The following is a 27762-nucleotide window of genomic DNA, read 5'->3' on the forward strand; positions in this document are numbered from 1 at the left end:
CACTGCTCGGTCCAGACTGGTGCAGTGCCTCTGCTTCTCAGTCAGGCCAGAGTGACTGGGCACTGCATCACCCATCCCTGCAGCCCTCTTCTTCTTCACCCTCACACCTCAGGACTGGTCCAGCGCAGGGTTTGCAGGAGAGCTGTGGTTTGTGGGGGCTTTGGCAGAGGCTTGGAATGTGCCTCAGAGACTTCCCAAACAGCAGTGGATTAGCCAGGGCTGGGTCAGGGCCTCTCAAACCCTCCAAGCTCATCCACTGCCGGTCTGAAAAATCCACTTTTCACTGCTTTCCGTTAGAGACTCTTCACCACCAGCTGCCAGGGCTGTGTTGGAATCAGCTGAGGAAGAGGGAGGAGACACATTATTTCTTCTATTGGAAATGATAAAAGGGAAAGGCACAAGGGATGAAGGAAGTAGTGCTGATTAGAAGAGGCTCTGCCTTTGAACCATTATCACCATTTTGTGCCTTTCCTTGGACATCATCTGTGTCTCACAGCTGGACATATGGCAGTAGATTCCTGGAGCAGCAGCACAGCCGTTTCACACAGCAATTACCCTCACCAAATCCTTAGAGACTGGAATGGCAGTTTGAAGCACACAACCTTTGTGCTTAGGGGGTCACTTTTGGAGTCATGCTGGACCTCACAGAGCTTCCAAGGAGAGGAGCTGAGTCCCCACCTAACTCATCGCATATGGAGTGAGTCAGTTTGGACCCATTTGTCCCTCTCCTCTGGTGCCTCAGGAACTTGGGAGGAGCAGATCACTCACAGATAACTGGGATCTCCAGCACATTTGTGCCAGAAATCTGCCAGCTTATAATTAGCCTCTATGAATAATTCATGGCAGGCACTGCGTCCATCAGACCTGACAGCCGTAATCGTTTTGCCAGCAAAATATGGGGTTTGTCTTATTTGTGAAAATGATTCAAGCAGCTTTTTGGGGTTTTCTGAATAGAAAAGGGAATGGTACATGTGTCCATGCCTGTACATAAATATATATACCATGTACAAATATATAAAACCAGATATATCTGCCAGACACACACATGTATATGCTCTGCATGATCACTCTGTAATAGAATCTCTGTTTGGATATCATGAATCAAACCTCTCAGTGATGTAATTGATTAAGCCAATGGCATTGCAGCAGGAATGAAGACATATTTATATCTGCTCTCTTTTACAGTCTAAAAATACACTGCAATTCTGAATGGATGCGTTTTTAGGCAGATGGATGAGTTTTTAGGGAGCTGCATTTAGAAATACCTCCAGTCCCGTATTTTGTTGTTGTTTTTGGAAAGCAGGGAAGGAGATCAGTCTTGGGGTCCTGTCAGGAGCCTTCAGATGTCCTCTCTCTTTAATGCTCCATCACACTCTCTCTCTCTGTGCTTTCATCCTTAAATACGGTATGTGTCCAGGCTTTATTAATTTATAAAATAGCTGATGGTGCTGGGGAATGAATAGGGCTAGGAAATATCTGACATGGCAATTAGGACTGCTATCACAGTGAGGCCTGATTTTTGCTGGAAGGCAATTTGCTGTAAACCACCAAGGTTAATTGATTGCAGGGGGGGCATGGGGGAGGGGGGAAAGGAAAGAAAAGAAAACCCCCTCACAAATTATTTGGGCAAAAATTCTCTTCTTGCCATGGTGTAAATCTGGAGCAGATCCTCTGATGTTTGCATGGTTATCTGTTGTATATGACAAGGCCCTTCCAAGCACGCTGAGGATGGTATTGCAGGCAAAGGTATGTGTTGCAGACCAGCAGTTTCCTCAAAATACAGCCTCTCTTTATTGCTGCACACTCTAATTCCAGAGGCGCATCACAGGATCAGTGGTGTTTCTCTCCATTGGAAGGGAGATGGCACAGCCCAAGGGGCACTGGGCTGCCTGAAGGTGCCACATGGTTTTCAGTCCAGTTGTGTCAGGACGATGAAAAATCATCTCCATGTTTTTTCCTCTTGTTTTTTGGCATTTTGCTTTTCTCCCTGCTCCTCTGAGTTGTGCTATTCAGTCCTTTGATGTCGCTGCACTTAAGTGAAGGGTTGGGTCAATGCAAACAGGGCTGAAAAAGCTGAGAGTGATCTCAAGGGTGGAAAGAGGTTTAGTCTGGGGGAGCAAGGACTCTCTTCCTGGGCTGGTAAGGGATAAACTGCTGGTCGGCAGAATCGAGCAGGAGACGTGATGCCCAGGCTCTCTCTCTGCTGTCACATGTGACCGCACACCCTTGGGAAAACCCACCTGCTCTCAAAGAGCACAGACCTCCCACAGACACATTTTGCAGCAATATCAAAGGCATTTGACCATGGACCTCAGAAAGTGCTGGGAAAATGGGCAAGGTCACAGTCCTGGTACAGTATCCCCAGGCTGCTGGACCCCAGGAAGGCAGCAGACACACTGGCCCCAGAGCAGGGTGGTGGGTGTTACTCCATCCCATCTCGCCTTTGCCTGCCAGCAGCTTTAAAACATGGCAGTGGAGAGTGACTTCTATAATGCTCCACAGTGACAAACAGCAGCGGGAGAGGCACTGGCAGAGGGTCACAAGTGTTTCCAGCTCCTTTCCCCATCTCTACTCAGTGATCCCAGGCAGAGGTGTGACACCACCTGCTAACACACTGCTCAAGATGACTGATCCAAGTAGAAGTGACAGCTCTTGGCAACAACACATCACAAGCCTTAAAATTCAACCCAGGTCCTCCAAAATGTTCAGCTGAGTGTTAGAAAGGGGAATTCTCGCTGCTGCCCCTCTCTTCTCATCCTCAACACAATGATGGAGGAGGATGGACCACAAAACCCTCTGAATTCTCTTGCTCTAGTAGGGAACATGGCCATGGCTGTGGAGTTGGGAAGAAGGTCTGTCTAACACAGCAGGCTCCGGAGGCAGCTTTGGGCTGTTCCTCCGAAAGAGCCTATGTCATAGCCTAGATGTGGTGCATAAACCCATCTCTTCCTCCCCATCTCCAGAGCAATGAGAGACACCCAGGTAATCACAGGCATTGGGTTCATGCTGTGTGCCAGGAGGGACACAGGTACATTTTAGGACCAGGTGTATTTATCTTCCTGCCAGCCCAGCAGCACGAGCTCTGAGTGAGGTTATGGGGATGTGGAGAAGGATGGGATGTGCAAGTGAGGGTGGAAGCATGTCCCTGACCATGCATGAGGAGCCAGAACACATGTGGGAGGTGGAATGTGGAGAGGAAGCAGGTGAGTGGAGGGCCGGGTGAGTGTGTGAGTGTTGTGTCTGCATAAGGGCTTCCAATGGCCCCATTAGAAAGAACACAGAGCACTGGAACCCCAGTTGCTTTCTTCCTCTCAGACAGCATTTAAATGCCAACACACTAACAAATATGATGCATTATTTAAAAGCCACTGTACTTGACCCTACAAAGAGCTTTTCTACCACCTGAATGTCAAGGAGAAAGAAGTTGCTGTTTCACTGATGACTAATGCATCAACCTCCTTCTCATTTACAGTGTGACCAAGGTGAGAGGCAAAGAGCTGCTGAGAGTGGGTGTGGGTGCATGAGGGGACAGGTACGAGACCATCACAGTCACCCCACTGCAGCAACCCAGGGAGCTGACGCTCAGGACTGGGGAAGGTAAGGGAGGGGAAGATCAGTCCCCAGGAAAGGAGTACAAGTTTAGGAGCGGTAGCTCTTAGAGGAAGATGTTCAGAGCTGTTGAGGCAAGTCTGTTGTTTGGGCTTGGTGGTTCTTAGTGCTGGCACTGACTCACCAGTTAGGCCGATGTGTCTGCCCATCCCTCAGAGCAAGCAGGCCACAATCCGTGGTTGCAGTGCCCAGTGAGGCTGGACACATGCTGGGGCTGGGGCTGGAGCTGGCGTGGGAAGAGGTGTTGGGCCATTTGGTCCTCACTGTCTGGAGCTGCTCCTCAGCAATATTTCACCTGCTGCCTCTCTTCCTTTTCTTGGGGCAAAGCAGGTTTGGCCTTGGGTTTTATACTGCTTGTTTACCAAGCCGCAAACCCTTCTTTCTTGCTGATCGATGCTAGAAAATAAAACGTTTCCAACCTCCTGTCCTGTTCTCTGGCTTCAGAAGAGACTTGTCCATGCTCAGAAACTTTCAGTGAAACTCCTTACAAGGCTGTGAGTCATTATCTGCAAGTCACTGTTGGAACAAGGTTGTGAGCAGTAGCAAAAGTCAGAAACTCAGATCTCTCTGTCAGCAAAAATCCTCGATCACTTTATAAGCAACCAGTGGTATATGTCTGTATCTAGTAAATGTTGTTTCGAAGATGAGAAAAGGTCACCAGTTAAAGCGGTGGCATTTCACCCCTTATGACCTCACTAGAGGTTTTTCCCAAGTTAATCACCAGTTTTATTTATTTGACAATGAGACTGACTTTTTTCCCCCATGGCTGCACAAAACATGAACCAAAGCACTCTTTGCAGGATGAGATGTGTCACATAAAGAGGAGAAGTGTTTAGTGCTGAGATGCTTTTCATATTCAAAACACATGAAAGGTGGCACATAGTAAAAGTGAGAATTAAGCTGCTGGGTGTGTTGGTGATGTGAGAGCATCGGTAACTGATTGACTCAGACCACATTCTGCTTCAAGACTACTTAAACTCTTTCTTGGGCCCAATTTGTTCTGCTAATTCTGTCTTGCCGTCTTTAATGCTGCCAGATCAAAGGGTCAGTGCAAACAGGGTAGAGAGGAACAGGATCAAGCAGGTCAACTGGGAGATCCAGAATCACTGTGAAAAATAGAGTTTTACTGGGCAGGGCCATTAAGTCAGGTACTGGGAGGTTATGATCACAGCCAGTTTCGGATAGCAGCTATAAAGCTGCATTAAGGAGACCGGCTGTGGTTTGGGAAGCTGTGCTTCCAGCCCTGCTGAAAGCCATGGAGTCCTCTGAGATGGTCAGTGGGTGCTCCTGCCATTCTGGGTGGGACATGAGTCTGGCACTGAGCAGGTGGCTTGGGCATCCCCAGACCTGTCACACAGCTGGGGGAGACCCCACATCACGTCCAGGCATCTTGGGGCGCTCACAGGAGCAGAACATCACCAGCTCACTGTCCTGGGTAATGTGAGTGGAATTTTTCAAGACTTGGTTGTTAGAAAGAATCATAGAATCACAGGCTGGTTTGTGTTTGAAGGGATCTTAAAGCTTATCTTTTTCCGAGCCCCCTGCCATAGGCAGGGACACCTTCCACTAGACCAGGTAGCTTACTGCCCCAAATAATTGGAGCTGTCTTGGGTACAGGCTGTGTGTCTTTTTCTTATCCTTCACTCCACGGTGACTCTTGAAAGCCCTGGGTGAGGCACCGACAATAGTCAGCAGCACATGATGTGGAGAAGACTGTGGGTTGCTCTCTTCCACTCATGGGCAGTTTGGAAATACCTCTTGGGCAGGGTCATGCTTTTAGCACCTGCAAAGAGAGACATATTTGTGCTTCCCTCTTTTATTTATACTGTGGAAGGATGAAAAAGTCACAACTATAGTATTTGCAAGTGCCATAAATACTGTATTTCATCTCTCCTACACTGGTAACGATGCTGTGTCCTGGTTCCCTGCTGCTGCCACTCCAGGCAAGGCTATCAGGTGACACGTGGACGAAAAGTTACCTAAACCTAGCAAGAATGGACTCAGGTTTGGAGTGCAGTAATCAAAAAGTGAAATTTCCCAAGCACTTTTGGAGTAGCTGCAATGTTTTTGGCTTGTATTTAGGCACCTAACCCAGACTGAAACTTACAGCAAAGCTTAGTCTCCTTGCAAGAGTCTTTAAAACTTGTTCTCAGAATCCAACATGGATTATAAATCATTAGAACAGATGAGGAGAGATCCAGAATGGATGAGGCATCAGTAAAATAGATTAGTTAGAATATAGAACGGATCTAAAAGCATGAACAGCTAGGGAGATTATTAGTTGAAGAAGATGAGATTAGATAGAACAGCTCTTCTGCTACTCTGGCTTTCCTGTTCAGTCTCACAGCCAAAAGCGGCTTGTGCAACAATGCCAAAAATCAAAACATGCTTCCTCCAGGATTCAAAATCCACCGGCATTTGAATTTTTCCAGAACCCTGTCTTCACCCCAGCCTGCCTGTCTGTTCTGAGATGGATAAAGAACACAGAGGAAGGAAAGGTGAGTGTAGCAGTCAGCAAGGGGTTTTCTAGAGTTGGGGTGCAATGAGCAACCACCTGTGAGTTCAGCTTTAGTTTTCTGGAGCTAAAAAAGAGGGAACGAGTCCAGAGAGACAAGATCACTCAGTGCTTGGGGTTTTATGTATCTTCTACACACCAGCAGTTGTTGGAGTTGACCCTTTGGGTATCTTGCTTACTGTGGCTGGAGATTTTTAATGTTTGTTTTTCTAGAAGCAATAATTCCAGTGGATGGAAATGCACTTAAATCTTCTTAGGCAATTAACTCACTTGCTTTGGTTCATGCTATTACTGGAAAACACTATCCTTTTCTTTATATTAAAGAGAGATTTGCAGAGAGGAGGTGGCAATGAGACCCTTCAAGTGGGCCAGGAACTGTTCATCTGGCAGGAGTGAGCTGAGCGCTTGCTTGCAGACGCCACACATAAACCATGGAATCACCTTGTTAATACACTTTCCAGCAGTCACTTCCCAGACTCCTGCCTGCTCTGGAATATTCATGTGTTCATGGATCATTTTAATGAACTTACCAACATATTCACAAGCTATCAATTGAACACTTACTAATAATTTTTAATAATTATGCTTTGGGATCATCTCAAATGTGATTCCTCGTAAATGTGTTGTAAACATGACACCTCCCCTCTGTGTTTGACCAGCTCAGTTCACAGGGTAAGATGCCTCTGCAAGGTAGGAGGCTCCTTCCATCCCATCCTACCTAGCCCTCAGCCATATCTTGCTCAGATCTTACCAGGCAGCATATTCTTCTTCCCTGCGTACTGGGAAAGGAGCTAGTAGGAGAAAAGTGCAGAATTTACTGGGTGATGGCTCACATTACCAAGGCAAATGAGTGCTGCGGGGCAGCAGCATGAACAGCCATGGCAGATCCTCGCTGCAAATGTTACAGGGATTTCCAGATGAGAATTAATGGACTTTCCTTGGCTAGCGTAGGAGAAAATGTTCTACGTGTGGTTGTTTATTATTTCTGTTACAGTCACTGTTCTTGCTTATTGCTTCCATCTGTTGGCATCAAACTATTGGCTCTTGTCTTATCACTGGGATGTAAACCCTTCACGGGCAGAGAGCATGGATTGGTGAGAGGCAGAACAAAAGCGACGGAGAAATTTAGGTGTTTAAAGACTGGGGTGCCTTAGAATCAGTTCCAGAGAGGAACTCAGATACTTAATACCCAGAGGTTTCATTTGGGAGGAAATATGTTTGATGGCCTGAAATATTAAATGCATAAATTGTTACCTCTTAAGTCTTGTGAAGTCATCTGCTGCAGGCCATCGTCTCTTCAGCTGGTGCCTTGGGACATCATTGCCTTTGTTGCTCGGGGTTCTCGGGGAACCGATCAACCCAGACCAACTCCTGCTTAAAGACCACGTAAACTCCTACTTGGGCATAAGTTGTTCTGCTAATTCTGCCTTGCTGTCCTTAATGTTGCTAGATTAGACAGGACAGGATCAAGCAGGTCAACTGGGAGATCCAGGATCACTGTGAAAAATAAAGCCACTCTCCAGGCCGTGTCTGCATCCAGTGAAAGAAACAGCGGCTGATTTTGAGGGAGCCGTGAGACCCACTGGTGGCTATAAGACTCCACAAACAAAACTCTCTACCCATGCAGACAAGCACTGTCCCTCCACTGCCCCAAGGAATCCTCCAGATTATCCCATGCAGGTGGCACGAGCACTGCCATTTATCCACAGTGGTTTGGAAAACTTGGCAGGAATGGGAGATGCTGCACTAGGTTGTGTGCTGTTTTACAAATTTTAATCCTCACTTTGAATTTTCCAGCAGAATGGGTTTGTTCTGCCTCTGGGCTGGAGGGAAACTTCTTTTCGTTACCCTGGAAACATGAAGACGACAGATCCATCGTTCGTTGGCAAGAGGGAGAGGATGAGAGAGAAGTACGTGACAAAAAAGCGTGAGTAAGGAGGCCTTTCAGAGGTGCCATCTTGATCTGCTGCTTCAAGGCTGGGAGCAGGGGGAGTGCTGAAGGTACCACCAGTGCTCAGGATTCCCCAGCACTTGCTTGGCTCTCCTGTAGCAGCCAACTCACTGGAGTAATTTTGCTCAACTTTGACAATAAAGCAACGGGTGATGGATTAACGTTAATAACTGCTTGCTCCCTTCCCAGCTCGGGCAGCCTGGAGTCAGCTCACACTTTACATCCTCAGGCTCTTACCTCATTTAAACCTAGGGTGTTGTGTATGCAGAGCACACCCAAAGGTCAAAGAGCTGCTCTGTGAGGAAATGGCTGAGCTGCTGGACAACAGCTCGTGTCCTGATACTGTAGATGGGAACGGGAGGAATCCAGGCATGCCCACTTGGAAGCCACTTCCCCTCCACAGGGAGCCCATGAGGACATCGAGGCAATCCACCTGATTAAAGTCAGGCAGAGTTTACATCTCCTGGTTAACTGGCTTTGTGAGGAAGGCAGTAGGTTGTTCTTGTCCAAGCAGTCACAAAAGAAGCTGTAACATGCAGTGGGGGAAAACTGACCACGGGCACAAGACACGGGATAGGGAAGGGATTGGGCTCTGTATATCTCTGCTGCTCTTGCAGAGAGCCAGCAGTGAAATGTGCCCTTGGCTCCAGGTGAGGCTGGAGCATTTCTGGGTGTTGTGTCCTTGGTGGCAGCTTCATAACAAACTGGAGAAGTTTTCTATTCTGGATTCTGGAGTCCAGCACAAGCAGCTGGGGGAGAGCTGCAGCTTGCTGTGAGCTATATCCCTTGGTATACACATCCCTACACATCTTGAACTTGCTTATTGCTTCCATCTGTTGGCATCAAACTATTGGCTCTTGTCTTATCACTGGGATGTAAACCCTTCATGGGCAGAGAGCATGGATTGGTGAGAGGCAGAACAAAAGCAACAGAGAAATTTAGGTGTTTAAAGACTGGGGTGCCTTAGAATCAGTTCCAGAGAGGAACTCAGATATTTAATACCCAGAGGTTTCATTTGGGAGGAAATATGTTTGATGGCTTGAACTTAGGGCAGGGATCTGCACTCAGCTCTTGAATTACTTGGTGTCACCACTTGTCCTGGAGGGTATAGGGCAAGGAAACCCACGGTGCCACAGAATCCCTTTTCTTTTGCTGTGAACTAAGAGCTCTGGAGAGGATAAACCACTTCTCAGTGTCTTGGTGAGCTCATAATTAAATTATTCAAATAAAAGAATGTATTTCTGCCCCTCCCACTGAACGTGCAGGAGTTAGATTCAGGAATATTCTTTTTTTGTGATGGAAAGAGCAGGTGGAAAGGATATTGCAATGCAACATTCAGCTGCTTAACACCAGGATATGTAGTTCCTGCCCCACTAAGTTCCCTGTGCTCACCTCCTGGTTCCACACCTTGATGATATAAGTCCCCTTCCTGCACTTTGTCTCCCTTCTGCCCTCCAAAGCACCAGCTCATATTAATCTTCTCTCTCCTTGCTGAGTTGCAAAGTGCTTAAAGGCAAGGTCTCCATTTTCTTGCTCTTATGAAGTCCCCTGTGCTCTCATGGCACTATGCAAATAAATACATGGTAATGAGCAAACATCTCTCATCCACACTGCTCCCGGGGACAGGGAACCTGGGGTTCACCCCAGAGCTTGCAGGAGTGCCAAGGAAAAGGTGTAGAATCACAGAATAGTTTGGCTTGGTGGGATCTTAAAGTGGCCCCAACTTCTGCCATGGCAGGGACACCTTCCACTAGACCAGGGTGCTCCAAGCCCCATCCAACCTGGCCCTGGACACTTCCAGAGATGGAGCAGCCACAGCTTCTCTGAGAAACCTGTGCAGCTTCGTTATCCATCTTCCCCCCTCTCTACCTCACACTGCTCCTCCCTGCTGCCACAGTTTTGCCTTTGTGTCTCCAGTTTTCCACTTGTCACTGTCCTGTGTCCCCATCTTCCGTCGCCACCCTGCTTCTCCCAGCACTATTCTGAGAACGGCCTCAGCTCCTCTACAGTCCAGGGAGGAAGAGAAAACTGAAAGGAAGCCTTTCCCTTGAAGAAGGATGATAACCAGCATGGGCCAGGTAAAAGTTGTTGGTTTGGTGGGTATGGGAAGAGCTGCATGTGCTGAGATCTGCAGGCTGCAGTCGCAGCGCAGCTCTGAGCTGAGCTGGATTTTAACCTGCCACTGCCATCTGCGGGGCTGTTGGTGCCAGCAGCAGAGCCCGGCAGTCTCGGGAGGATGCTGAGCTGCGTTACGGTTTTTATCCTCTTCCCCAAGGAAGTTTGCAGTCCCTTTTCTCTCCCTTGCCCTGTTGCTGGAGCAGTGTCAGTGGAGCTGCCAGGCAGAGTAGCAGCAGCAAGAGACAAGTGCAGCAAATGCTGTTTGACAGTGTGCTTTGGATGCATTTCAGGTGAAAACACAAAAAACCCCTGAGCGTGTTTGATCCTGGGTGTACCTGCCTTCCATATTCATGTTCGTGCGCCTCCATGTCATTAGGGGATTAAAGCATCGTTAGCACACAACGAAAGCCTTTGATAACACTCTGCCCTGTGCTCCTCCTTGTCTTTCCTTTTTGCATTTCTCCTGCCCCATCCTCTTTCCTTTTTTGCCCTCTTCTCTCTCTCTTTCTCTTTTTTTTTTTTTTTTTTTTTAAATTAATCTACTCTTTTTCAACCTTCCTTATTTTTCTTCCCAGTAATTTAGTGGATGCTGGGGAGTAACACCTCACCAAGATACAATACAGTGGAAAGGACTGATTCTGACTGTTCTTACACCAGTGGGGATATTGCTTTTAGTGTGACAAACTAGAGGCAGCATCACCCAGTGCAAATCCGTGCAGCTGTATCCAAGTCCACAGCAGCTCTGGGAGAGCAGAGGACACTGCAGCTGAGTTGGTGCAAAGAGGGTGGGAAGCACAAGCAGGTCCCCGGCGCAGGGTTCTGGTGTAAATCCAGGAGTTATTCCACTGACGTCGGGAAAGCTGCTTCAGATTTACACCAGGAAAGCAGCGATCAGTACGCGGTGTTCAACATCCACTTCGCAACTCGTTACTGAAAGCTGCAGCATTTGGAGCAGCTGCTGTAGAGTGCCAGTAGTATTTTTAATAAGGGTGCTGAGACCAATCTACTCCTGTATGGAAAACGTGACAGCAATTTAGATTGAAAGCCTCTGTTTTCCAGACAGACACTCAGCCAGTTAGTGCAAACAAAAAGGCACTTGTAACTCCAGTCCTTTAATCTTACTCTTTGCTTGGTGATAGATAAGGTGTCTTGACATCAAATTGCACTAATATGGTCCTCTGAAGATTAGCACTGTGGACAATGCTCGTCGTCTGGCTTTCTCTGATATGGTTTCTGAGTGTAGCAAGGTCTAGTGGTCAAAGCAGGGATGCTGGTACAGAAAATGGGCTGTTCTCACACTCCTCCTGCCTCTAACTTCCAGTCTGCCAGTGGCTGACCTTGCCTCTTGGTTTTTGCAGTTGTAAAATGGGCATAAAAGATACTAATTACCAGGGTAGGGAACTCGTTAGGAGATGGCTAATGATTATTGGCTTGAAAATTACAGAGAAGAGTGGAAAAGAAACAGAAGGAAGGTTTTGCAATGAGTGTGGGATGCAGGAACTGCTTCTCTAGAGATCCCAGAGCTCTTTCCTACATATGGTCTCATTCCTCTCGTTTGAACTAAGGGGCAAAAAATAAAAGGTCAAGCAATTTGCTCAAGGTCATGTGAGAAGTCTGGAATGAACCCAAATGTTGCAGGTGCTGCCTGCAGCCCTGGGCTGTGCTGCCTGTTCACAGACAGGCTGTAAAGGCTGTCATCACATGCAAACCCTCCCCATCTGGGATGCATTGGACAGAGCCGGAATCACATCAGCACATCCAGAGCAGCACTGGAAGGGGAGAAATCACTGCGCAGTTGCTCTGTTTCTGGACATCCCATATAAGGCCAAGGAATGGAGAGCCTGGGCTAAATTCTGCTCTCGGTTTCCTTCCATGTAAACCCAAAGCAGCCTTGGGAGAAAGGTGCAGACTTGCTGGGGTGGGTGTGGGAAAATGACAGGAGCTTGGAGCTACTGTGTAACTTCTCAGGCTCAGCAGTACGCTCCCTCCACCTTCCTAAGGACTCTCTCAAAAAACCCAGGCATAAAAATCAGCCTGAAGCCCATCTGGATCTGCCATGAGTGTGTGGAGGAGACACTGCCAAGCCCAAAGCCCAGAGCTTTGCTGTTGTTGGTTACTCAGACCACCAGAATGGGGTTGCTGGACTCAGTCCTCGCCCGGAATGAGGCTGCACAGGTCACTCTCAGCTGGGTTCTCCATTCCATGGCACACGTCACCTTTAGAGAAGTTTCCCTGCTTCCATGACTGTGGGCCTGTCCTAGCACCTCACTTTTCATCTCTATGCTTGGCTTTGGGTGGACTAAAAATGAAGGGGACTCACCTGAATTGGTCCCACAACTCGCAGAACTCCCACGCTGCTCAAGGTGTCCTGGAGTCTCCTTTGTGTTCTCTGCCGAGGAGCCATTTCCTGGCCATGCCGCTGAGCCAAAAGGCAGCATCAGGGCAGGGAGGCACAAACACCTCTCTGACACCACACTGTGATTGTCCATGACTCCACTGGCACTGGAGGAGATGGGAGCTGTGGGAGCAGTGTCAGCCCAGCAGGGAAATCACAGCAGCCTCTCCAAGATCAAACTGCAGAAGACTGGGTAAAATGGACAGGGCAAGAGAAAAAAGGAGGAAGACACCTCAAGTCAATTACACTGAGAAAACCCTGCATGAGGTGAAGGAACTTCCCACAGAGCCACGGCAAAAGAAGCAGCTGGAGTGGAGAAGCAGGTGGGCAGCACAAAGGCACGGACCCAGCAAGGGATGCTGAGGAGGGCAGTGGGTTAAACAGGCTTGGGAGAGGATGTGCTGTGGCGTGTTGGATCCTGCGTGCTCCTGATGGAGCTCCCTCTGGAGAGGCCTCGTTCAGCATGGCAACAGCCATGGATACCTACTGAGTGGGAGGACAGGTAGAAGAGACAGTGTAAAATGAATGAGTAAAAGAGGTTGTCCATCTGTCTTCCCAGTACTGGGACTGGCAACGTTAGGGAAATGTTAGGGAATGGCTGGAGCTGTGCCAGGGGTGTTTAGATTGGATGTTGGGGAAAGGTTCTTCCCCCAGAGGGTGCTGGGCACTGCCCAGGTTCCCCGGGGAATGGGCACAGCTCCAAGGCTGCCAGAGATCCAGGAGCATTTGGACAATGCTCTCAGGGATGCACAGGCTGGGATTGTTGGGGTGTCTGTGCAGGGCAGGAGTTGGACTCAATGATCTCTGTGGGTCCTTTCCAACTCAGAATATTCCATGATTCCATGATTCTGAGACTTATGGTCCTTCCCTTTCAAATACTTCCATGCGAATATAAACAGAGCTCTGCAGCTCCTGGTGCTGCTGTGTGCAGGACCCTCGTGTCAGGCTGCAGAGCAGACAGGCCAGTGACACCAAGCTGTCCCTGAGAAAGCGGGGTTTGCAGCACTTTCCCCTGGCTGTGCCAGAGCTCTGTCCCACACCTGGACTGGCCACACCTGACAGAGCCATCCAGAGGATCACGGGGCAGGTAGAGGTGGGAGTCAGAAGGAGCTGAGAGGTGAAGGACCAGGAGTGACTCAACATGTGAAGCCTGACAGCTCTATGTCGAGCTCTGGCCACAGCATGGGGCCACAGAGGGGAACGAGCCTCATCAAATTGAAACTGGGAAGGTTTCCAAAACCTTGTCTTCATGAAGCAATAGCATGCAGGTTTGCATAAATATCTCTAAAATTCATCAAACAGCTCAAATGAAATACACTAAGGAAGGAACCACTTCTGCATTTAAATTTGTACACAGTTGCTCCAGTGTCTTTGAAATCCAGCGATGCCCGCCCCTCCATCAGCCCAGGAACAAGGTATATTCCAGATGGTTCCCCCATCCTAAAAAACTGCACTGCACAGCCGATTAAATTCTGCTTGTTGTAATTAAGCCCGACACAATTAGCTGTCAAGCAGGGCACTCATCTGTTTTATGTTGCAATCTCTTCAACAGGCAAGGCTGCTAGACAAGATTGTCACTTTTCGAAAAGATTTTCATTAGTTACCCTGGGCTCTGTGTCAGACACTGAAATACAAAAATGTGTTCTGTAGCCAAGTCAGGGAAATTCTCATTTAATGTTCCACACAGTATTATGAAAGTAATGTACTCTGAAAATGAATGCATTTTGGAACATTTTGGAAGAAATGCAATTTGTCTCCTAAGTAATAACTGCATGTTCATGAATTTACTGATTTTTTTTCAATATGCCTTTCATAAAGTTGGGAAGACTTTTTCTGACCTAAAATGAGAGGAAGAGAAATTGTTGATTTTAATGTTAGTCCCCTTCCCTCCCTCTCTCCCTCCCTCTTTCTTTCATTCCTTCTTTATTTTCCATCACTTCTGTGCACTCTCAGTGTAAGGACCAGGCATTGTCCGATGGATGTGGGAGCTTGGCATGGAAGAAATATGTAGCTCAGAAATGGAAAAGACAGGAAATAATTGTGGTTGGTGAGGAACAAGGGAGATCCATCTTTCCATTACTTTAAGAACAGAGAGCAAGAAATCCCCTGTTGCTCCTCACAGTTCCCCAACCAGAAGACGCAATTACAATTTTCCCAAGTTTGGTGGGATGGTGAATTTTCTGCATTGCTAATGGCAGAGGGTGAGTGGGGGTGAAACACCCAGAGTCGTGGGTGCATCTCACCACCCAAATTCAGATTTGCAGTCAGAGAAAGTAAGTAAATATTCCAAGCTTGTGGAGTCTTCTCCTTTCCTTATAAATAGATGCTGGATTCTAGGACAAACTCTTCAGCTCTCTCCAGTTAGTGCATTGCCTCCCTCTGCTCCAGTTTGTGTAAAATTGTACCTTCAGTTCCAGTGCTGAAGCATCCATGACTGCATTCGGATCCAAAGGCCTAAACTGGGGATCTTGCACAGCCAGGATGATGAGAAGCAGAGCTGAACAGCCACTGAAGTAGTGGCTGAGCTTCCGTCAGAAGAGAAATAGATGAGTCAGAGTTACTGGGTTCAATTGGGCAGGAATTTGGTAGAAGGGAAAATGAAAAACCAGATTAATGGCAACAAGTTGGAAAATAAAAAGAAAGTGGATGGGCAATTACAGTAATAATTGAGACAGCAGTCATTAACTGGCATGAGTGAGCTCAGCAAACTTCTGCATGGACTTTAATAGTTGCAGTATGACGTGGTTCAGGGTTGGGTGAGCAGCAGGGCTGAGGCGATGGTGTCGCTGCATCCCTCCAAGGGTAGAAATTAATCTCCTCTGATCTGTGATTGCCCCACACTTGTGTACTCCTGTATGCCCTTGAACGGGAGCAAGTAGAATGGCATATACTACTGTCTTGATATGCCTGTACAAATTGGGGTTGTCAGTTTATATGTTGAGATGAAATATAGTTCTCAGGTCATAAGAAGTTATGTGCTGAAGTTGGAACCCTGCTGTGACAAGCACTACCCGGCTTTGTTTGCTGCCTGTTACTGGCCATTAACTCCCCAGGCAGACTCTCTGATTCAGAATTCAAGTGGCTTTAATCAGGCTGCACTTACTCTCCTCGGGAAGGAATAAAGTTCATTCAAATTAACACCACTTTATATCCAAATAGGAGCACCCCCACGTGAAGTTCAGTGTGTGTTTTAAAGCCTTGCCTTTCATGGCACCCCTTTTCCTCACTCGATTTCCTTTACAGTGAGGCCTTTCCTTGAAAAAAACCTCACATTTTCCCAGGAGCAGTTCTGGAAGTTGTCTCATTCCTGCCCTGGGTGTCTGCACAGGGCCGGGAGCTCAGGGCTGGAGTGGAGCCCAGTCCACTAAGCAGAAGGAAGAGCAGGAAAAACTCCACAGGAGCATGAGACGTAGCAAATAACAGCAGAGGGGCGAGCAGGAAAACACTCTCTTAATTGAGCTGGGGAGAAGAAGGAGCACTGGTGATTACAGGGCTTGCAGATCTTTGTTTAGGAGAGCTGTGATCCTGCGATCCGTCCTGTCGCACAGAAGCAGCCACGGAGCCCTTGGGCAAGCGCCATGCCGAGAGGAGCTGAGGCAGAGCGGCTGTTTGCAGAGCATGTGGGCTGCAAGGCTGTCTAGCTGCTGCTCCAGAGCTGCTCTCAAATGCTCCAAGCACTCCTGGTCCAAAGAGCAGAGTGCCAGGGCTTTTCCTCTCTGGCAGGTTCCCCCACTGCTGCAGCCAGGGGCAGGATGACCGTGGGATAGCACAGATCAAAGCAAGGCTCTCTCTTGTGTCCAAAATGCTGGTCAGACAATGGTCCTATACACTGTGCTGTGCAGGGATGGGGCAGAACACTGCAGAGTCACAGCCCGTTTGCCACAATGACAATGAGTAAATCTGAGACGCGGGAGAGCCCAAGGGTCTGTGCTCAGCTGCACGGGCACGGGTGCCATTTGACCAGGTCTCTGGACATCTGCTCTCCACCCTGAGCTACTGCTCCAGCCCAGCTGCTGAAGCTTTAACATTCCAGGCAAATGGCTCATGTCTTTTTTTACATTGGGATGGAGTGCCCGGGCACAAAGAGAGGATCTGTGAGGAGCCACAGATGTATGGCAGCTCTGCTCCAAGTCCTCTGGCCGCCTCCTGTGCAGGCAGGGATGAATCTGGCAGATCCTGCCCTCAACACCCGGCTTCTCCCGCAAGCTGCTCACTCCAGGTGGGCCTGGGACCCCCATGGGTCCCTTCGGCTGGCGCTGGCACCAGAGGGATGCTGGCTTGGCTGCTGCATGTCAGCACATAGTAGGGATGTGGTCAGGCACTCTTGGCTGGCTGTGACTCACTGATTTATTGCAAATAGCTTTGGGCAGAGCTGCTGTGATAACAGCAAAAACCAAATCCCCAAAAATGCCTTCCCACTCCATCCTTTAGCTGGATGTGCTACTGGCAGGGGCTTTGCCAGCACCAAGTGCAAGGAGCTGCTCACGGGGTGCAATGAAACCCAGCTTTGATTTTTTGTGTCTGTTTCACCCTTTACTCCCTCTATTCATATTTGTCAGCAGGATTTCCTCCCTTCCCAGGTAATCAAACTGAGGGGGATTTTCCTTTTTTGTGTTTTAATGATGGGAGACAAGTCAGGAAGAGATCACTGAAGGAAAAAGGCCTCCAGGTACTGGTATAAAGCTGCAGGTGCCTCCCTTCTCCCCACGCTGATGCTGCTTGCTGCAGGGCTGGCAGCTTCCTTTGGCTTCTTGACTGGCTTTGGTTTGGGATGGCACATAAGCAAAGCTGCAGCACTTAGCCCTGTGAGTTCCAGCCTGTGCCTGAGGAGACTCACAGCCCTTTTTCTTCCTCCTCAGCATCTCCCTGATGAGGGCCAGAGAGTCCTGGTTTGGCACAGCAGACTGTCAACCAGAACACACTGCACAACTCCCTGACACATTCAGAGCCATCATTAGGTCTCACTGAAACTCCACACTGGTGAAGGTTTTATCACAGTGACCTCCTACAACATCACAAACCCCAAACTATCACCCCCGTTCTCCAAAAAGAACGTGAAGAGATGGATGAGCAGCTCTCTGCTGTCTTTCAGGTGAGCAAATTTAAATATGTAAGTCTGCCTGACAGTTTCAATTATTATTTTTTTAAGTGTGCTACAAGAGAGAAAAAAAAAGATATTTATCACAAAAGATTACTTTGGGGAAGGGAGAGGGAAGGACAGGGGAACACCAGAATGTTTTATTTATGGGAAAACTGCAAATTACCTTAATAAATTCCTTTACTAAGCTGTGTCAGCTACTAAAACATTGTTCTTTGTGGGTGAATAACTTTTAATTTGAGTGTTCTAGTATTCAGCAGAGTGAGGTAATGGATTAGCAATTGCCTGTATTGTAAATGTCATCTTGGCATAATTAGGGTGATTATTGTTAACCAGTGGAGTTTAGTATTTATCTGTCACTGGGTGAGGGAATATAACAAAGCCCCAATTAGTTATAAATGGTGGTGGGTGGTGGGGATGGAACAGCCTTGGAAATGCTATTTTTGTTTTAAATTTATTTCAGTGTTTATTTGGTTTTAACATTGGCATTAATGTGATCTCCCCCGACTAGAGGGGTGGAGAACCATGTGCACATATAGATGTCATGTGTGTCAGGGCAGGAATTACAGCAGAGAAGGTGGCAAAAGTGGGATCAGCTCTTCAATTCACTGCACAGGGCAGAGGTTGCTTGCTTGTGTAAACTGTCCTCCACTGTGCCCAGCTGGGAACACACGTAATCCCTGAATCCATCTGGTATTGCAGGCTCAAGAAAGCATCAAAAGGTGTAAGAAAAGCTTTTTTAACTGACCCCATCCTGATGTCTCCTTTCCTGATCCACTCACCTTTGTCCCTTTGTCCTAATGGCTTTAAACTGCCAGAGAACAGGGTTAGATTAGATATTAGGAAGAAATTCTTGGCTGTGAGGGTGGTGAGGGCCTGGCACAGGTTGCCCAGAGAAGCTGTGGCTGCCCCATCCCTGGAAGCATCCAAGGCTGGGTTGGATGGGGCTTGGAGCAACCTGGTCCAGTGGAAGGTGTCTGCCCATGGCAGGAGGTGGAAAGGGATGAGTTTTAAGGTCCCTTCTGACTCCAACCATTCTGTGATTCTTTGCCTTCGAAGCCATATTTGCTCTTCAAATGGCCAAATGAGCATTTGATCTGTGTAACAATCACTCCCTGGGAAATGGGAACAGAGAAGCAGCAGAAGTTTCCATCCGTAGAAAGGGGTGTTAAGCTACTGGAAGATATCAAACATTGCCCCAGTTTACAGCCACCTGTGGTGCCTCTGCTCCCTCCCGTTCCCAAACACCTGCACCCACAGGCTGCAGTGCAGTTCAGGTAGCCTTTCCAAACCCAGCCCTCAAAGCTGCCTGTCGGGGCTGCACTGCTGCCTCATCACCTCTGATGGACACCAGCACACCCAGGCTCAGTGCCAGCACCAACTTGAAAGTCTTAATTCCCGTTTAGGCTCCTCACTGCCCATTCACTTCTCCCAGGGCCCTGTATCTGATAGTCAAATGGATACTTCGAGAGGAACTGATCTGAGTTCAGCTCTGCAAGGGAAGGGATGCAAAACCTTATTACAGCAGCTGTGAAGCAGTTTTCCCCTTTGGAAACCTCATCTCCTTTCGCCCCAGGGCAGTCAGCAGCTGGCTCAAGGCTCCAGGGTTAATGTCCTTTGTGAATACTTATCTGGCCTAATAGAACTGGGGATATTGCTATCACTCACAGATATTTCAAATCCTTCCTCTTAATCCTGACAAGCTCTTGCCCTTAATAACTTCAGTGGGACTTTTGCCAGAGCAAAGACTGTCAAGTCAGATTCTCAAACTAAATGAAAAGAAAAGCAGGAAGGGAAGTTCAAGGTGAGGGTTTGGTGGTTTTTTTTTTTTCCTTTGTGCTTTTTGTGGATGTTCATAGCTGGAAACTGGGGTTTTTTTCCTTGTGATTATCTAAATGATGGATGAGTCAAACATCCTGAGAAATGTTTCCAGATCCAGGCACAAATGACAGAGGATGAACTGAGCAAAGCCATCAGAGGCTGAGAAAAGAGAGAGAAAGAAGACTTACAGAGCTGATAGGGAAATAAAAGACTCAGTGGGAAGAAGGAGGTTTCAGAGGAAAGCAGGGATCATGTGCTTTGTGAAGCTTACACACAGAAAGAGCTGATACATTTTTAATTAATGGTTATTTAAGTACATCGTAATAATCGGTGGGTTTAGGCTATGTCAGACAACAGGTTTGCTTGTGGCCACAGTATCTTGGGTGGGAGCTCTTTAAATTCTTTGGAAATCTTTAGCAGTGCTCTGTCTCCTGTGCACAGATTATCTCAGTTTTCTTCAAAAATGACAGGGATATTTCTGTACTCTGTCCACAGCACAAAACCTGGAAAATATGAAGATGAGAGCCAAAAAGCAAATAAAGACTTGGTTCTTGTTTTAAGATGTTCTGTGATTGCTGGAGATGCTCCTGCGCTAGAGAGGGAAGAGGTTTGATCGATGGCCACGGGGTTCGGAGGAAGCACTGCTGATAAGTTCTTGTCAGGATATGAGCCACAGGAGACAAGGAGCAGCAAGAACAGGAGATTTGAGCCACTCTTAGGAAGAATTACCATTTTTCTGCACCTTTTCGTAAGTGCATAAGAGGCCATGGGATCCCTCTGGGCACCAGAAACAGGACGGCTCTTTCTCTGCCCAGCCCAGGACCAGGTGAAGTTTGGCCAATGAATATCCCCTGGGGGCTCATACTCCTCTAAATCCAATCTAACCCTGAACTATTTGTTGTCTCCCAGTGTGCAGAAACTCACCTTTTCACCCAAGGAAGGAACTGATGTCACCACAGGAAAATCTGTGACATCCCTGGGAGGATCTGTGAGCCTGTGGCCACAGCAGGGCACAACTGCAGCAACCAGAGTCTTGCCAAGAAAAACAGGAGTTGAGCTGGTTTTGGAGTGGGTGTGACTTGGATTTACTTCCCAAAAGATTGCAAAGGTACTGCTTCCATTGGAAACCACATAAAATCTGTAAATACTCAGTAAGCCTAATTTATATCCCAGTTATACCTGAAACAAGCCCGTAAGTCCAAAGTTTGGGGGCTTTTTGCAAATGCAGCCAGAGTTCTGCTATTATTTATTTAGGTGCATCTGGGAGTTCACCAATTTGCAGTGATTTGCCAGTACAAATATTTTTCAAAGAAAAAGGTTTCCCCCCTTCTCTGTAAATATTCTGCATCTGGCCTTTGTGAAAAAAAGAAAGATGTTTCAGTCAAAGTAGGAAAAATATAAAAATCTATAAGCATTTTATAGAACTCATCAAATACAATTTTAGTTTAGTTTTACAGAGAATCAGGACTTTCTATCCTCTTCAGCATCTATGGGAAGGTCAATATTACTCCTGTAAAATCTTCAGCAAGGTTTTTTACTTGGCCATGTCCACTTTCCATGGAAAGTCAATAGATACACTCAGAGCAATTCCTGAACAGAATAGGAGAGATGGAAAGGGAATTTTTGAGAGGTTGAGCTGTGAACTGAAACAGAATCTAATTCCTTGAAGGCTTGATTCAGCCCTACTGAGAGATGGGAAATTGCTTCACTAGAAGCAGGAGCTGACCTTCACTGAGAGACAAGCCAGGATCTGGAGGAGCCTCAACTGCTTCACACAGGCCCAGACACAGCAGCTGCCACCTCCTCACCCTGCTCCATTTGGATCACGGCGGTCCCCGTGAGAAAACAGAAATTCCTCATAATGAATGGAGTGGGAGGTTTGGCTCAGCAGCACCACTTAACGCTTGATAATCCCTCATCCCAATTTGCTCCAGTTTATTAGGCATCCCTGGAAGCAGGCGTGATGCCATGGAAACATGATGGCAAGTCGAGCTGTCAGCTCGGGGCCTCTCTGTCAAGGGGTTCTCCAGGGACAGCAGAGCTGGCACCATACAGGCACTTCCCTCTCCTCTTCCCGGCTCCATGTCAAGTGTGTGAAAACATCCCCACGTTGCAGCCAAGAGGGACACTTTTTCATCAAGTCTGGAGGGAAAAACAAGCCAGCCATGTCTGCAACTGTCAATGCCAACAATCCTCCTGTAATAACGGCAAAAATCCAATATGGGCAGAAAGGGGCAGACAAAAGTGGCTGAATTAAGCTGCTCACATCTAGAGGGACCAGAGGGAAGTGTTGCTTCCCTCCCCCCAGCCCTTCTTTTTCAGTGTTGCCACTTGGCTCAGATAATTCACTTTTAATAGTCTGGTTACAAATGAGATTGTGAAGGAAGCATGTGGCTGAGAACAGGGATTTCTGAGTCACATTCTCATTTCCCCCTCATGCCTCCTAGGCCTTTAATAAACCTCAAAGAGACATTAAGAAAACACTAAGAACTCTTTATCTGCTGAGATTTGGGAACTGGTACAGCAAGCAGGCAATAATGGATTCCATGTATTTGCAATACATCCCTGAGGCAGTGGCCGAACAAGGGGGACAGGAAGTTCAAGTGCTCAGGACAGAGACTGCCCAGATCAGGAGGCTGGAGAAGGATGGAAAGCAATGTCTGAAGTTGGGTGAACATGGTTTCTCAGTCTCTTGGGAAGCTTTCAGTTGTGCTCACGCCTCATTCCCTGGGAAACCCAAGGGGAATTAAGTAGCTGCCATTTGTGCTTTGAGACATCTTCCACATCACCCCCAACACGTGCCTGTGTCACTGGGGCCAGGTTAAGTCACAGCAGGAAAAGGGAAGAGAAAAGGGGCCACATCCTACCTCTGCCTGTAACACCAGTTCAGCAGATAACTGCAGGTAGCAGGAAAATCAGATGCAAGGAATGAAGAGGTAAATGTCCCCCCAAGGCAAAGAAATCAATGCAAAAATCAAGTAGAAGTTAAAAACACGTACACAGAACTAATTACAGAAAAAGAGCTAAGCCTGGAGTGGATAAAAGTCCTTGCTGAAGGAAATGGCTCAACCAGGTAAATGGAACTGTTGGCCTCAATGGCTTGGGTTATTTATTTTTTCTCTTTCTTCATGTAGGTCAGATGTCTTCCTGAGGGGGTTTCTCTTAACCTCCCTCTTAGGTTCTCAATTACACACTCAACACAAATTAACAACAACAACAGATAATAGAACAGTTAGAGCAAAAGAACCTCAGAGGAAAACACAGTGCACTTAGACCAGAGCAAATAGGAAAGGGTTCAGGGGAAGGAAAATCAATGTGGCTGATATTTATTACACTCTTTATGGAGGGAGATGGGACTCAACCAGAGCCCATTTAGAGTTCTGTTCCACTTGGATTTTGCCATAAACAAAAGTAATGAGTCCAGCCCTTCGTTGCACTTTTCCGCCCAGCACATTTTAATTAGGGTTAAGAAAATACACAGGGAGTGGGGGAAAAAAGAAAAGAAAAAGTAAAGAGAAAGAAAAGAAGTGATAAAAATCCTCACCTAATTCATAATTTCCTGTCAGTTCTGCTCAGGCTTCAGCTGGATCTTCCAAAAGCAATATTCCCTTTCATTTGGATTGGGTAGTTTCTCTTCAAACAGCCTTTTGATGCCACACATGAAGAGAAAACAACCAACCATGAGCAGGGAGGAGAAAGGGAGATAAAGAAGGCAAACAATGCAATATGTATGGAATCTAACCCAACATAGCATCCCACACTGGGAGGCAGGGACTGGTCATGATGACTGTAATTCAGCACGAGTGGGAACAGCACAGAAAAAGAAAGGGCAGAGAAAAAGCACATTGTGAGTAATCAAATCCTCTTTGCTTTCACCCACAGGTGTGCCCAGACACACTCCAAGCCATGCAGCAGGACTGCACGAGACCCTCTGTGTGTGCACACACATTTCAGGGGTGTCTCCACGATCCCCACGAGGGATTCGTGTCCTGGGGCGTGGGGCACAGCAGAGGGTGTTGTGCTGGCTGCTGTGGAGCGGGTTCTCACTTACTCTTCCCCATGCTGACTAGCATGTCAAAGTCAAATGTGTTTGCATGCAAGTGTCTGCAGTCACCCACCAAATGTGTTCTCCCTGCTTGATCCATCCAATTACATGACTGACTGTGCCCAGACTCAGTGGAGATTGATAGCGTTGGGATCGGACTGCGGTCAAGGAATTGGAAATCTGCTTTGAGGTGAGTCCTGCTTCAAGTATAGCTCAAATTCAAATTATTTCAGTTGTAACAGAGAGGGGGAAGAGAAACAGAGTAGGTGAAATAATAGCTACTGTCTAGCTAAGATAAGCCAGGCAAGACAAAATATTAATTCTGATTCTGTTAGCACACCAAACAGAGAGACATGTAATTCCATCCACCTGTCCACATCAGAGAACATTACTGTCACTGATGGTGCATAATTCAGGGGTGATAAATCAGTAAAACCAGGTAGAAATGGTAACATTCCACTATTTGATGCATTGATAATAAGCCTGTCCGAGAAATCAAGGTTCTCAGAGTTAGTGGCTCACATTTCTTTGCAGGTGGAGGTGTGGGTTGGCTCTGAAGCTCTCAAGGTTCACAAGCCTCACTGATAGTGGAGAACATTTCCAACCCCCTGCACAAGCCCAGCACCAGGCTGAATGTGACCCATCTCCTCAAGCTCGTGCCCATGTCCATGTCCATCACTTGCTCCAAAGGGTGGATGAGATGGCTTCAGACCTGGAGATGGAACCCTGCCCTGCTATGCTCTGCTGGCTGCCAGCTCTGCCAGTGACTTGCTGTGTCATCTTGAGCAATCACCACGGCTAGATACAGCCCCTTCCTATCAGATGGCTCATACAGGTGCTCTCATTAACCTCACTAGCTAATGAGCCAAAGCCATCACGCAAATCTGTTGATGAGGCTCACTTGGAGTCTTAGAACACAAGTATTGCTCCACCAGCCCTCAGTATTCCATCCAACACGATCAAAAGTCTCTTCCTAAGGCTTGCCAGCACAGCAGGGGTAAAAGGAAATTGGACTGGGCTCACTGCTTGCTCGGAAACAGAGGTTTTGCAGGTATAACGTGAGGAGTTCAAATCAGCATTGAGACGAAACTGTTCCCTACTCTATGAAATTAGAGCATTTCAGAAGAAGGGCACAACCAGTTTATGGAGCATCCTCAGTTTGTCATTTTCCCTGCTGCTCCAATCACTTTGGTCTACCCTGGAGAAGTATAATCACCACCAAACACAAAACAAAGCCAGGAAAAAAATCTCATGGTTCAGGGAAGTAGGGAAACCTGCGACTCAAGCTGTGTCTCTGCAGGAACTGGAGAAAGCTGCAGCTTTCTGCAGCTACCTGGAGCTTAACTGCCACTTAAAGGAATTATCTTCTGCCTTTATCCCTAAGAAAAACAACTATTTGTAGGGAGCAGACAGACAGACAGGGAAGCACATTGGAAATTGCTTTGTAGACCTGCTTCCTCTCCTTTCCCCTTGATCAAAGTGACAGAAAATAGAAACAATAATTCAGTCAAGAGCAACAGGAAAGAGAAGAATTGCTGGGAAGGGCATGAGCTTCCAGAAGCTGGAATAGGAAAGGCCACTTCCCAGCATCTCCTGATCTCGTGTTCCTTCCTCAAGCACCTGCAGCTGTTTGATGGCCTGGCCCTACACCTTGCCAAGGACACCCTTCCTACGTCACCTCTCAGTGTACCTTGTGTTGCTTTTGGCATTATCACAACTAATGTTTTTAGGGAATTTTCCCAGCGTTTGATAGTCCAGTGCCTTCGCTGGGATTCTGCCAGGAAGAGTATTTCTTCTCTCCTTTTAAGAGAAAAAGCAGCTCTGTCCTCTTTCATATACACCAGGAATAACTCCTTGCTGAAATGAGCTCCTGGCTGTGGGAGAAAGGCACTGCACTGACAGGCCTGAAAACTGACAACCCACTATTAAACTACAAAAGAGTCACCTCCCCAGTGGTGGTGGTGGCTTGGCAGCAGGAGACTCCTCTCTTCCAGCATCCTTTTACTGTACTAAAAGCTTCAGAGGAAGTTGTAAGCAGCCAGAACTGAGCAGATCTAGCCAAATGTATCAGGAGCTTAAACCCTGGCTTAACCCCGAGCTGTGCTTTCTCTGCCCTTCATTGTCATACAGCCTCACCTCATGACTTTATGTCCGGAGTCCGAACACCTCTCTGAGCACTTGGTAATGAGCTCACGGCTAGACCAAGGCTTCAGTTAACTCATTTTTGCTTTTTTTCTCCTTTTATTCTCCATGTTAGTGCCTCATTAGTCTATGGGTGGTTCTCCTCACTCCCACATCTACCTTGGGTCCCTGTCTCTTCTTCATCCGAGCACATCTGTACAGATCAACCCACAAACACTATCTGTTTCATTCTCAGCATTTGGCTTTTGAGCATTTGCTTTCAGAAGCACTAAAATCATCTAAAATAATCCAGACTCTTCCATGGCACCACATTCTCCACTTCACTATCAGCAAAGACTTTATATTTAATTTTTTTTTCCTTTTTTCACTGTGGAATATTTTAATTCAAACCACCCAGCATTTCCTGCGCATGCCCTGGGAGGCAGAGCAGGAGTGGGAAAGGCCTCAAATTAACAGCATAAAAAGGGAGTGATGGAAGAACGGCACTGGGCCAGGAAGACTTGATCTAGACATTCATATCCCAAAGAATAAGCTTGTGATTTTAGAAAAGTCAAATTTTTTATTTTTTTTTTTTTTTTTTTTAGGAAATAACGTACTTCCTGCAGTAACTACTCCCCTGGTCAAAAAGCTTCATTCCTCGCAGTTTCTTGCTTTCATTTTCTTGTCTTTGATCCTCAGCTCAGGTATATCAGAATCTTTTTACAGAAGTCAATAGAGATGCATCTGCTTATGCGAGCTAAAGATCTGGCCCAAACCTCAGTCTATATTACAAACAACTTTCAAAGAGATTCTTGGCAAATGAAGAAGGGAAAATAAAAGTCTTTTTGTACTGTGAAATTTCCCAGGAACAAAACAAATGCACAGTCAAAACTATTCAAATGACATTTCAGGAGATCAGTCACAGAATCCGTTAATGCATTTCTTTCTAACAAACGGAGTGTAAGTTTACTCTGGGCTTACAGGCTAACCTGTTCTATTGCCATCACAGGCAAACCTGATTTCTGCCATAAGACCCAGCTCAGTGTTCACAGAGTCTCTGTGAGGAAATGGACAGGATTCTGCCCAATGTAATAGGGTTTAATTAGAAGAATAAATAAGAATCCTATCAAAGTTGTATCAACTCTTGAAAGCACGTTACATACATACGTAAGTAAGTCAGGCATATACCCACCAAAAATCACTCGATTTTTCAGAATATAAGATCAGAATCAAGTGTAGGGTCTCACATCCATACTGGAATAAAACAGTGCCATTCCCTGGGGTAAGCAGTTCTGAAACCAATGTGACTCAGTAAAACTCTGCACAGCACAGTCAGTCCACAGCATTTATAGCTAAAGCTTGTAGCTACAAGCTTGGGCCTGATCCCCCACTGCATGGTGCCGACAGTAAATTATAATTATTCCCACTTTTAAGGTCCTTGCCTAAAGAGTTTTACTCCTATAAACGCAAATAGCTGCCCCCCATCTTCTTGTATTGCTGGAGCAGAAAATGTCTCTGCAATTGTGACTCTCTCTTGACTCTATTTGGTGGCCCCATTACATCCACTTCAATACCAGCTTTATTCCCATGTGCACGTGGATCATTTACAGGCAGTGAGTAAAGACTAGTGATGCAGCTGAGACTCTTCAAGGAGGCTGGAAAATTGACTTTAGCTGGTTCCCTAGGATTACGGATATTTGCAGCCCTGTGCAAGCCCTCTGGAGCAGAGAAGACTGACGGGAGACTCCTTGGGGGGCTGCACCTTCCTTCCAGGTGGAGACAGAGGGGCAGATGCTGAGCTCTGCTCTGGGACCAGGAACAGGACTGAGGGAAAGGCTGGAGCTGTGTCAGGGGGTTGGGATGGATCTCAGGGAAAGGTTCTTCCCCCCGCGGCTGCTGGGCACTGCCCAGGCTCCCCAGGGAATGGGCCCGGCCCCGAGGCTGCCAGAGCTGCAGGAGCGTTTGGACAGCGCTGCCAGGGATGCCCAGGGTGGGGTTGTTGGGATGTCTGTGCAGGGCCAGGGGCTGGACTCAGTGACCCCTGTGTGTCCCTCCCAGCTCAGGACATTCCATGATTCTGTGATTCTAT

The 27762-nt window shown here is 47.2% G+C and overlaps 1 long non-coding RNA gene across 5 annotated transcripts; it reads left to right on the forward strand.

Moving 5' to 3' along the window:
- Window positions 1–27529, forward strand: LOC116435766. 5 transcript variants are annotated; one of them, XR_004236858.1, is made up of 7 exons: window positions 1–1405; window positions 3473–3597; window positions 7922–8051; window positions 17448–17680; window positions 20003–20615; window positions 23390–23742; window positions 24087–27529. It is a non-coding gene; the product is annotated as an uncharacterized LOC116435766 (long non-coding RNA). The 5 variants fall into 5 exon arrangements; XR_004236856.1 differs by having other exon boundaries at window positions 20003–20333; window positions 20417–20615; window positions 23390–27529; XR_004236855.1 differs by having other exon boundaries at window positions 23390–27529.
- The last annotated feature ends 233 nt before the right edge of the window (window positions 27530–27762 follow it).

Source organism: Corvus moneduloides, chromosome 28 (assembly GCF_009650955.1).
Source record: "Corvus moneduloides isolate bCorMon1 chromosome 28, bCorMon1.pri, whole genome shotgun sequence".
Taxonomy (NCBI): Eukaryota; Metazoa; Chordata; class Aves; order Passeriformes; family Corvidae; genus Corvus; species Corvus moneduloides.